The sequence below is a fragment of the Mobula birostris genome, chromosome 28 (assembly GCF_030028105.1).
Source record: "Mobula birostris isolate sMobBir1 chromosome 28, sMobBir1.hap1, whole genome shotgun sequence".
Classification (NCBI taxonomy): domain Eukaryota; kingdom Metazoa; phylum Chordata; class Chondrichthyes; order Myliobatiformes; family Myliobatidae; genus Mobula; species Mobula birostris.
This window is the reverse complement of record NC_092397.1, coordinates 28400770-28412012: the sequence shown is the minus strand read 5'-3', so window position 1 is coordinate 28412012 and position 11243 is coordinate 28400770. Positions and strand designations below refer to the sequence as shown.

At 45.6% G+C, this 11243-nt stretch overlaps 2 non-coding genes across 2 annotated transcripts; both read right to left on the bottom strand.

Annotated features, from left to right (window-relative positions):
• Positions 1–2354: 2354 nt before the first annotated feature.
• Positions 2355–2426, bottom strand: trnad-guc (transfer RNA aspartic acid (anticodon GUC)). The gene has a single exon. It is a non-coding gene; the product is annotated as a tRNA-Asp (tRNA).
• An 8091-nt stretch (positions 2427–10517) lies between these two features.
• Positions 10518–10599, bottom strand: trnas-aga (transfer RNA serine (anticodon AGA)). Its single transcript has one exon. It is a non-coding gene; the product is annotated as a tRNA-Ser (tRNA).
• Positions 10600–11243: the final 644 nt, after the last annotated feature.

The following is an 11243-nucleotide window of genomic DNA, read 5'->3' as shown; positions in this document are numbered from 1 at the left end:
CATGGGCTCGCAGTACTTTCGCTGACTTTGCAAACGCTGTCGCGCCGAACGGCTGAAAGCCGGAAACTATAAACTGCCGGTTCAACCGAGAGCAAATTGCCTCCAATCACCAAGCCCGAGGGACACGGGAAAACAGGGAACCAAAGGGAAACAGGGAGTCAACGGTCCGGATCGTATCATAAACAAAGTAATTTTAAAGGGACGCCGATCCGGACCGTGACTGTGGGAGAGCATTTTTGAGGCAGCGATCACAATTTTATCTCCTTTACCATAGCATTGGAGAGGAATAGGAACAGACAAGTAACAAAAGCATTTAACTGGAGTTCGAGGGAAATATGAAGCTATCAGGCAGAGACTTGGAAGGAACAGAGTTCTCGGGGAAATGCATGGCAGAAATGTTGCAAATGTTCAGGGGATATTTGCGTGGCTTTCTGCATAGATAGGTGTCAATGAGGCAGAGAAGAGATGCTACGGTACAGGAACCATGGTGGACACATGATGAAAATATAGTCAAGAAGAAAGGCTTACGAAATGTTTAAAAAACTAGGTATTGATAGAGATATATAAAATGATAAGGCTAGCAGGAAGGAGCTTGAAAATTAAATTAGGAGAGCCAGAAGGGGCCATGAAAAGGCCTTGGCGAGCAGTTTAAGGAAGACCCTAAGGCAATCGACAGGTCTGTGAAGGGCGAGAGGATAAGATGTGAGAAAATAGGATCAATGAACCGTGACAATGGAAAAGTGTGTGCGGAACCAGAGGAGACAGCACAAGTGCTATTCACTCTGCAAAAGGACCTTGGCGATTGTATGGATTTCAGCAAGGGATTTGATAAGGTAGTCCATGCAAGGCTTACTAAGAAAGCAAGGAGACATTGCTTTGTTGACCCAGAATTCGCTTGCCCATAGATAGCAAAAAATTATTGTAGACGGATCATATTCAGATTGGATATCAGTGACCAGCGATCTGCCTCAGAGTTCTTTTCAGGGACCCCTTCTGATCGTGATTTTTATAACTGACTTGGATGAGAAATTGGAGGGGTACGTTACTAAATTTGCTGATAACACAAATGTTGGGGACATTTGGATAGTGTGGAGGGCTGACAGAGTTTAAATCGGGACATCGCTAGGATGCAAAATAGGGCTGAAAAGTGGCAGTTGAAGTTTAACCCATTGCCATAGGCCCGTCTGGCTATTCCCCATCTTGCTATTACCTCCTTAAATGGGCCTTAATCCCCTCGTCTGATTTTCAATCATTCCCAGTTCCTCTAATTACAACACACCCCGCCTGTATTGGAACCACTGGACTTGTCCGGAGTCCCCGCAGAATAGCATAACCTGGGACAGGTATTCAGCAAACAACGGGCTCTTTCCCTGCCCCCGCACCGCCCGTATGATTGCGCTATCTTCCTGCTGGCCGGGGCCTCGTTAACTAGCAGTCGTCTTTATAACTTATCCCGACCGGACAGTGCATTAGTGCGTCCCTCTCGGCGGGCATTATACGACCTTTATCCTCGCCGGTAGGCGCCGGTTTCTTCTTTCTATAGAAGGAGGATGGGTCAGTTCGTGCCTGTATTGATTACCGAGGCCTGAACAATATAACAGTTAAAAATAAGTACCCACTATCCCTGATTAACTCGACATTTGAACCATTTCAGGGAGCCACCATCTTCTCAAAGTTGGACCATCGTAGCGCCTACCATCTAGTCAGGATGAGGGAGGGAGCCGAGTAGAAGACGGCCTTTAATACACGTCTGAGCCACACAAATACCCCGCCGTTTTTCAAGCCCTAATCAGTGATGTGCTGCGGGACTTCATTAAACGCTTCGTGTTCGTCTACCTAGATGACATCTTAATATTTTCTAGCAGCCCCCAGAAACACGTTCACCTCGTCCGACTAGTCCTCCAGAGACTGTGGGAGAGCAGGTTAGTTGTGGAGGCCAAGAAATGTAAGTTCGACGTCCCTTTGGTCATCTCCTTGGCGATATCATCGAGAGCGGACAGGTGAGGGCAGCTCCTGATAAGATCCGGGCGTTGGAAGAATGGCCCAGACCCACGTCTCGCAATCAACTTCAGCCGTTTTGGTGGTTTGCAAACTGTTATCGCCGTTTTATCAGGGATTACAGTCGAGTGGCGGCGCTCCTTACCGACTTACCTCGCCTACCAAACTTTTTGTTGGAGTTCCGAAGCTGATTCGGCTTTCACTGACCTGAAGAGGCGGTTCAGCTCACAAGAGTCCGAGGTATTTCACCTCCCCAATGTCCAATGGACTGATCGCTTCAACACCGAATACTTTTTCCTCTTTTATTTGTCTTTTTAAGACAGTATTCAGCTTGAAGAATGCAGTAAAATTTGTATCTCCCCGTCGGGGAATTGAACCCCGGTCTCCCGCGTGACAGGCGGGGATACTAACCACTATACTAACGAGGAATTGGTCGTGGTATCGGAATATATATTATTCCGGTTTTGTAATGCGACAAGCAGCAAACGATGTGCAGCTCTTCGAGTTTGGAAGTGATTTTACTCACTTACCTCCGGTCTGTGGGAGGATGGCGACCACAACTTGACATAACAGGAACTGCATCGGAGTGACCTGATTCAGAAAGCAGTGCGAGTCACAGTCATAGACCACTGGAGACGGTGCAGGACTCGAGTCTCCTGCAGAATGATGGAACGATGGTGATATAATGGTGAACATATCTGTCTTCCAGGCAATTGACGCAGGTTCCATTTCCGATGATCGTAGTTAATCGACTTTTAATATTCTTTCATCGAAACTATCAGATGTAAACGTCTCATAGAACCCGATCCGTGCGGACTTCTACAGTCCGAATGGGCCGAACCTGCCAACTCGGGTACGAATTCCCCAAATTATTTAAATCGAAGAGAGTGTAAAATTATTATTCACACTGGGCTATCAAGTGGATCAAGGGTGGATTTCCTGTCTTTCACATTTTCCCGATGGACCGACCAATGCAGCTTCCTGCTGTCACTATAAACCAGATTCTCACAACAAACTAGGACACACCAAAACATGTCGGGTGATGTGTTCACACTGAGTGTTCTCAGTCCACTCACCACTCTATTTATATCCTAAGCGATCCTTCTCTCCAATACACGATTAAATTAAACCCTTTAATACGATTAACAAATGTAATCTAGAATCACAGAATCATTCAACCCTGAAACAGGCCTTTCGGCCCGTCACGTCGATGTTGAGAGTCAAGTACCAATCCCACCAGAAAAGAATCTCACTTATCAGCTATTGCCTTCCGTGCCTTGATGATTCAGGTGCTCATCCAGGCAATTCTCTTATATTGTTGGAATACCTGCCTCCACTAGCCACTCCGGCATCGGTTCCAGTTTCCAGCCGCCATCTGCATGAAGTTCTTCCTCTCATGCTGTCTCGGTTTACACACGTCAGGACAGTTTCCTACTATTCTGAACGGCCCCCGTTAATTTGATATGACCTACAAAGACCTCCGTCATCTCCAGCGCTCCATGGAAACGCCCGCAGTCTATCCAGCCTCGGTTTATACCGGAACTCTCCATCTCTGGCAAAATCCTTGCGAACATCCCATGCATTCAACACTCCAGTTAGTTTACAGAATGCCAAAGTTTTCAATTCTCGAATCCGCGGTAAACTTGATAAGTCGGAGCTGGTTTCTACCGACTGGACGACCATGGGCCCAGCGCGCTCCCGCTGCGCCACTCTGCTGTTGGCTGAACGTGGTGCTGAGCCGCTCCGTTGTGGACGCTTCCCATTCTTTTCCTTCATTTTTATTTGTCGATTCTTTGCTGACGTCACATCGTTCCCCTCGCGAGCTGCTGTTTGGTGGTTTATTTCCTCGCGTGTCTCTCTGCCCGTGACTCTGTCTGTCATTCAGTGCTTGCTACCTCCTGCCCCGTCCTGTTATTGCCTCTGCGCTCCGACCCTTCCGGAGGCCTCGTTCACGACATGTCAGCCGTGAATGTGTTGTACGTTATTTAATGAGTCCGGTTTCAGTGGCCCTGCTGTTACACATTCAGTTACTCTTCCACTGTGTCTCTTCCGCGCGCTCTCTCTTTGCCTCTGGGTTGTTCATTGGGATAGACATCAATGGTTCTAACAATGGACACCAGCTGAGTTGCAGCCGAGATTATCGGAGGACACTGTTATTGGGTATTTTGAACTTTACGATGTGATGACTCACACCTAGGTGGGTTAATTTATTGTATCCAGAAGTGTCTTTAACATCTCGTGCCGTATAGCTAATTGAATAAATAACAGAATCAAAGGGATCGCAGCAGATCCGGCTGCTGTGCTTTTCTGTCCTGCTGATGTGAAAACTGGGGTTCGAGGATTTCGGCCTACTCCGGATGCTCCGGGAGCAGATCCGTTACCCAGTCTGTTTCGAGATGCTGTTAGCTTGCTTCTCTTGTTTGCATAACGTTTTTTTTTCTTTCTCTTTCTCTGCGCAGTGGTTTTTAGTGTTTTTTTAATTGGGTTATTCGAGTTTCTTGGTTTGTGGCTGCCTGGATGAAGGCAAATCTGAAAATAAATATGTTTTGAATAGTTGAGTCATTACTCATTAATAGAATCTGCCTCTATCTCCCTCTGAGAACGGGACATCCAGACAACTCCGCTCGCTTGCCGGCAGTCAGGGGACCCTACCTGAGGAAGGATACCTTAAATGACTGAGTGGGTGCGGCAAAGGGACACTAGATTTGTCCATTCAGGACACCTTAGGCATTGATCGCCGATACTCTCCAGAACAATCTAATTTCTTCACACACTCAGTGAACCCTGAGATTTGGAATTGTGAGGATGTGCGGCTCAACAGGAAAGCAGTTCAGTCCATGTTGGCGGCAGATCTCTCGAATGTCAAGAGTGACTCAACCGATAGAATTTCCAATGAACACCCTGAATTCATAACAAGACCCTTGAAGCGCAATGCAATAAAGGGTTTTAATTTCCTTATTCCATAGTTTCAGCACGAGACGGCGAAGCAAATAATACTTTGGTAGAAGGAATGAAGAAATTTGGAATTACGTGGACACGGATTACTCTGAGAGGACCCGCCTCTCCCGCAGTGGAACTTGTGCAGTGAAACCTCAATGAATTTCTGGTGTATCGCCTAATCACTCGGCCATGACAACTGCTACCACACAGATAGCGAGGCAGAAGGACATTTTCATGGGATCCTATCACTATGTCCCGGGTCGATTGGGCTCAACATCAACGCTGAGGGTCAGAGAATCTGAACTAACATCCTCTCCACATCCACTCTATCCAGGCCGCTCAATATTTGATAGGTTTCCATGAGATGCTCCCTCATTTATCTGAATTCCAATGAGTAGAGGCTCAGAGCCGTCAAATGCTCCTTGTATCTTCACCGTTTCATTCCGGGATCATTCTCGTGAGACTCCCCTGGGCCCACTCCAATGCCAGCGCATCCTTTATCAGAAATGGGCCCACAATTGTCTACGATGCTCCAAATGAATCTGATCAATGTCTTACAATTCATCTTCATTATAACCTTGCTTTTAGGTGCTAGTCCTGGCGGAATGAATGCTAAAATTGTATTTGTCTTTCTTACCACCAACTCAACCCGCAACTTATCCTTTAGGGAATCCTGCACGAGAACTCTCCAGCACATTTGCACGTCTGATTTCTGAATTTGCTCCCCATTTGGGAAATAGTCTTTCTGTCAATGTGCCTGACCATACATTATCGTACTCTGTATCCCAGCTTCCACTTAGTTGCCCATTCTCCAAGACCTTCTGCAGACTTCCTGCCTCATCAATATTACCAGCCCCTCCATCTAATTTTCTATCACATACAAAGCCATCAATTTCGTCATCCAGATCATTGACAGATAAGGTACAAGGCAGAGACCCCTCCAGAAGACACCGAGTTACCGACAAACGACTGAAAATGCCATATTTATTCCCAGACTTTACCTCCCAACAGTCGCCAATATATTTTCGATTCTCGTATCTTTCCTGCAATACCATGAGCTCTAGTTTTGTTTAGCAACCTTTTTGCATCACTTGACAAAGGCCTTTTGAAAATCCCAGTTAACAACACCCACTGACTCTCCTTTCTCTATCTCGACTGCTATTTCTCCAAAGAATTCCAACAGATCTGTGTGGCCAGATTTCTCTAAGAAAACCATGTTGACCGGACTATTTTATCAGACGCCTGAAAGCACATCCTTACGAATGGACTACAGCATTTTCCCAACATAAAATCCATGCCAACCGGTCCGTAATATCTTGTCTTTTGTAAACTTAAAATTATTTTTGCAATTTTCCTGTCGTCTGAACCATTCCAGAATCCAGTCATTCCTGAATAATCACTACTAACGCTTCCGTGATATCGTCACCCACTTCTTTCATAAACCCGCGGTGTAGTTCATCTGGTCCAGGTGACATCCGGAATTTCTAACATACTGCTGGTATCAACATAAAATGACAGACGCAAAAAGCGTAAGTTCCTCCGCTAGTTTTGTCCCCTATCCGATTGCCATCGTCTGAAGTTTACTCTTGTATTTTTAAACTTCCTACCTACCTGAAAAACGACTGTCTGTATCCTCTTTCCAACGGGCAGAAAGCAGAAGAGCCTGAAAGAACGTATCACAGGCTCATGGATAGTTTCAATCCCATTGTTTTATCTACTGAATCGTTTCTTAGTACGATAAGGTGTACGTTTGTCCTCACAAGTCACCTCGTTATGATGCAGCACCTTATTATTTACCTGCACTGTGCTTTCCCTGTCGCTGTTACACTTTATTCTGCACTCTGTTGTTGCTTTACCTTGTGCGATCTTAACGCACTGTGCAATGATTTTATCTCCATGGACAGTATGAACGAGAAGGTTTTCACTGTATCTCGGTACATGCGTCTAAAATATAACAGTTTAAATTCCCATCGCGGCCGCAGTAGGGAGCCCCGGCCTCCCTTCAGCGCAGCGTTTCCCAGCTGACAATGAAACACAACAGAAACAAATCTGCCGGATCATTGGCCGCCAGCCTGTCGGTTAACAGCCGGACGCGCTCACCGATGCGCCGCAGAGACAAGTTTTGTGGAAAGTAGGAATAAATGGTTCAATTCTGCGTTGTAGAACGTGACCGACAATCGCTGCTGGGCGGGACCCGGTTTTTCACAGTCTTCATGACTGGTTTGCATCAGAGAGTCAAACAGAAAATGTTGGAAGTACACCGTAGTCAGGACTCGAAACTGCTCGAGGAAATCCCAATGGTTTCAGGGTGCATCGCCAAACAATTCGGCCACGACTACACACTCCCACTGATTTCCCTTCTGGCATTTATCCAAACGGAGGAAGTGCTGCGCCTGGCCGTTCACCTCCTCCCTCACAACATTCAGAGTCCCAAACAGTCCTTCCAGGTGAGGAAACACTTCAGTTGTGAGCTTCTCTGGGTCATATACTGTATCGGATGCTCCAATACGGCCTCATCTACAACTGCAAGACGCAAGATAGATTGGGGAAACATTTTGTGGAACAACTTTGCTCCATCCGCAACGAGTAGGATTTCCCAATGGTCAACCATTTTAATTCTGCTGCGCATTCCCATTCTGACATGTTGGTCGTGGATTCCTCTACTGCCACGATGAAGCCACGCTCGGGATGGAGGAGCAACACTTCATATTCCGTCTGGGTAGCCCTCAATCTGATGGAATGAACGTCGATTACTCTAACCCGCTAATCTCTCCATTCTCCTCCTTTTGCTTTAATTTTCTGTTCCGGATTCCCTCTTGAGTCTTCACGTTTCCCCACATGTTTACCGCCTCTCTCTAGTCAACCCGCCCCTCCAAACTGATTTCTGCCTTTCAACCCTTTTCCTTTTCCACCAATCACCGCCCAGCCTCTCAAATATTCCTCTTTACCCAGCATATCTAACTTCCATCTTAACCTGGCTTCTCCTATGGCCCCCAGTTTTCAATACTGCACTGTCCCCAATATATCTACCTCTTGTTCTCAACTGGCTCCACCTATCACCTCCCAGTTTTCAATCTCCCCTTTCCCCTACATATCTACATTCTTTCATCAAATTGCTTCACTTATCACCTCCCAGTTTTCAATCTCCCCTTTCCCCAACATATCTACCCTCCTTCCTCACCTGTCACCTCCCAGTTTTCAATCTCCCCTTTCCCCAACATATCTACCCTCCTTCCTCACCTGTCACCTCCCAGTTTTCAATACTCCCCTTTTCCCATATCTACCCTCCTTCCTCACCTGTCACCTCCCAGTTTTCAATCTCCTTTCCCCAAGTTATCTACCCTCCTTCCTCATCTGGCTTCACCTATCACTTTGTAGCGTGAACCCCTTCTCTTCCCCGACTCTCTTATTCTGGCTTCTTCCACCTTCCTTTCCAGTACTGATGAAGGAACATGGTTTTTTATTCCTCTCCATAGATGCTGACTGACCTGCTGAGATGCCCCAGTGTTTTGTGTGCGTTACTCTGATTCTTGTGCCAAAAGATACCCATCATTGATCGCCGCCCACCTGGTTTTTGATTCCTTCCCCCCCACCCCCCCACTCCTTTCATTGCCATAGACTGCTGTCCTGGGCATTCCCCACAGTTCTGTTGTACATATAACATAGAAACAAAAGTCCCGATGATAACAGTCAGTCACTCACTTGGTCTCACCAGATCCGCGGCTTTTCTTCTGCCTGATCACGTTCGCCCACTTTGTCTGAAACTGAAAAATACCTTATTTTCTCTCTTTCCTAGTGGTGACGAATGGGGCTCCGCCTGAAACATTATCTGTTTCCCTTTCTACAAATGTGACCGACCCGTGAACTTCGCAGAGGAGCAGCAAGTCGCCGCTTTATTTAACTTGCACGTTGATGTGAACAAGAAGCGAAACGTCCCTGCTCCTGGATTCACAAAACGACCCGGAGAGTCGCAGTGAGATCCGTGAGGCAGTACCAGCGACCGGCCACTGGAGGGAACCGAGGGTCCGGGTCCTGTGTAGCAGCGCAGAACACTTCAGAGTTCAAAGTAAATTCAGTATCAAAGCACAAATATGCTACTATTAGATGCATATTCTCGAGAGGATTCACAGTAAGTGAAAGAAACAAAATATAATCAATGAAAGAGTGCACACAAGACGGACAATCAATGCAGAAAACATAACAGACTGAAAGTACAAAAACGCAAAATAATAATCAAATAAAGTTAACTAATGGAGCAGCAACCCTCCATGGAAAACATCCCCATAATCTGAGCAGACAGGGTGTGAAGGAGACGTGGAACGCTTGGGTCAGAGTTGGAGACATCTTCCCAGAAACAGAGGGGTTCGTTGTGGCATTACAGGGCCAGGTGTTTAACACAAAAATGTTACAAATCCATAATAAAAGCCCAACAAATTAAAGTCGATAATTGCAGAAAATGACAAGAGACACCAGAAACAATCCAACACATTACAGGATGGAGCAGCAGTTTAACTCAATCTGATTGCTTACACAGGGACAGTCAATTGACAAACATCACTGCTTTAAAATGCAAACTCATAAACCTTACTATAAGTACAACCCTGTTCTAGATTAGGGTCAGAGTCGTACAATTATTTTATGACTGATCCATTACAGGACAATCTATAATAACCGTCTGCATACATAATATTACTGGATTAAAAGGCAATTACAACGTACATAATCGATATAGCCATTGCAAGCACACATAACCTACAACAATTAACAAGTGAAAAGCACCAGAACTATACTGAATTGAAAGAAGAAACTGAAAGACGATCGAGCATGAACAGGGTATATATTGTCCCAATGGTAATATCAACAACTATCATCTCAAAGTCACTACACAATAGCATTAAACAGTTAGGCCAGCAAAGCAATATTTCTGTAAATCTGCTGAAAACCACTATACTATACACCAGTAGAATGGCCCGAAGTCCGGAGTTATTGAAGAATGAGTGTGCTTCAGCACCTCCGTACTTCAGGCTAGCGTGAGCTGAGAAAGTAATAACAACAACAACAAAGCAAAAATGTCTCTAGCACGAAATGTCCAGTTTGAAAGTGAGTTGTGGAAACAGTCAGTGTTGGTGTGAGTGAAGTTCAGTGAATTGATCCTTCTGGTTCAAGTGGCGATAACATCAATTTAAACATGAAATACACTGGTGCCCTGTAAGAGTTTCTGTTGGTTTGATCGTCCATGTACAATATATTAAGTTTATGTCAACATCAATGTAAGCAAGACAGGTCGTGGTAGTGTTCTGTTTTCTATATGTGGGTTTTTAATGACTGTATTAGGAACACACGGAGCGTACAGCGAAAGCCACTGGATCAACAGCGTCCCTGAATAGGCTGGAACCACCAGCATTTCGGATACAGTGCCGAACGCGCTGATGGATTGCGTCGTAGAGCCCACCTGAATAAAAGCGGAACTTCAGGTGCACTTCTGGTTTTGGAGGCGGCGAACACAGATCGGTGTTTCGACTGGCTTTTTACAATCTGCATCCGTGAGAGGAATCAAGGCGTCAAAACCGATATAAACACGTAGTCGGCAGGATTCGAACCTGCGCGGGGAAACCCCAATGGATTTCTAGTCCATCGCCTTAACCACTCGGCCACGACTACAAGTTCTTCACAGCTGGATTCAAATCCCGGAGTCAGATAAACAAGGTTGATCCTGAACTAAAAGCGGGGATTGCTGGAAATATTCAGCAGATCTGTTAGCGTCTGAGAAAAGACAAACCGAATTCACGTTCAGCTCCATGACCTTTCACCAGGAAATCAGTGCACTGAATTGGATGGAGTCTCAGTCAGAGCAGGATCGGAAGATGTAGAATCCTTCTGCGGGGATTAAGAAATTCCTCGGCTAAGAAGACCCTGATGGGAGTATTTTATAGGCTTTCGGATTGTAGCCACGGATCTGGTCTACAACAGCGGGAGACAGAAAAAAACATGTAAGAAAGGTCAGATTACGTCAGAGGGAGTATTTCAAAAAGCATATAGATGGAAAATCAAGTTGATGAATGCATGGAATGCCTCCGAGATATCTGTTTGGTTGAGTCTACTGGGGAATAAACAATTCAGCACTGGGTGTTGTGTAATTTTTTGGACTACGTTGTTTTTAAGTTGCCTCTAACTTGACTGCAGTCTGGACAGCTGTTGTGAACAAGCCAAGGTAGATAATACATCAATGGATTAAACACACAGTAGTAATTAAAACACGCTGCTGTTCAGAAGCGATTGGTGTTGGAATTCTGCTAATGAGTGGC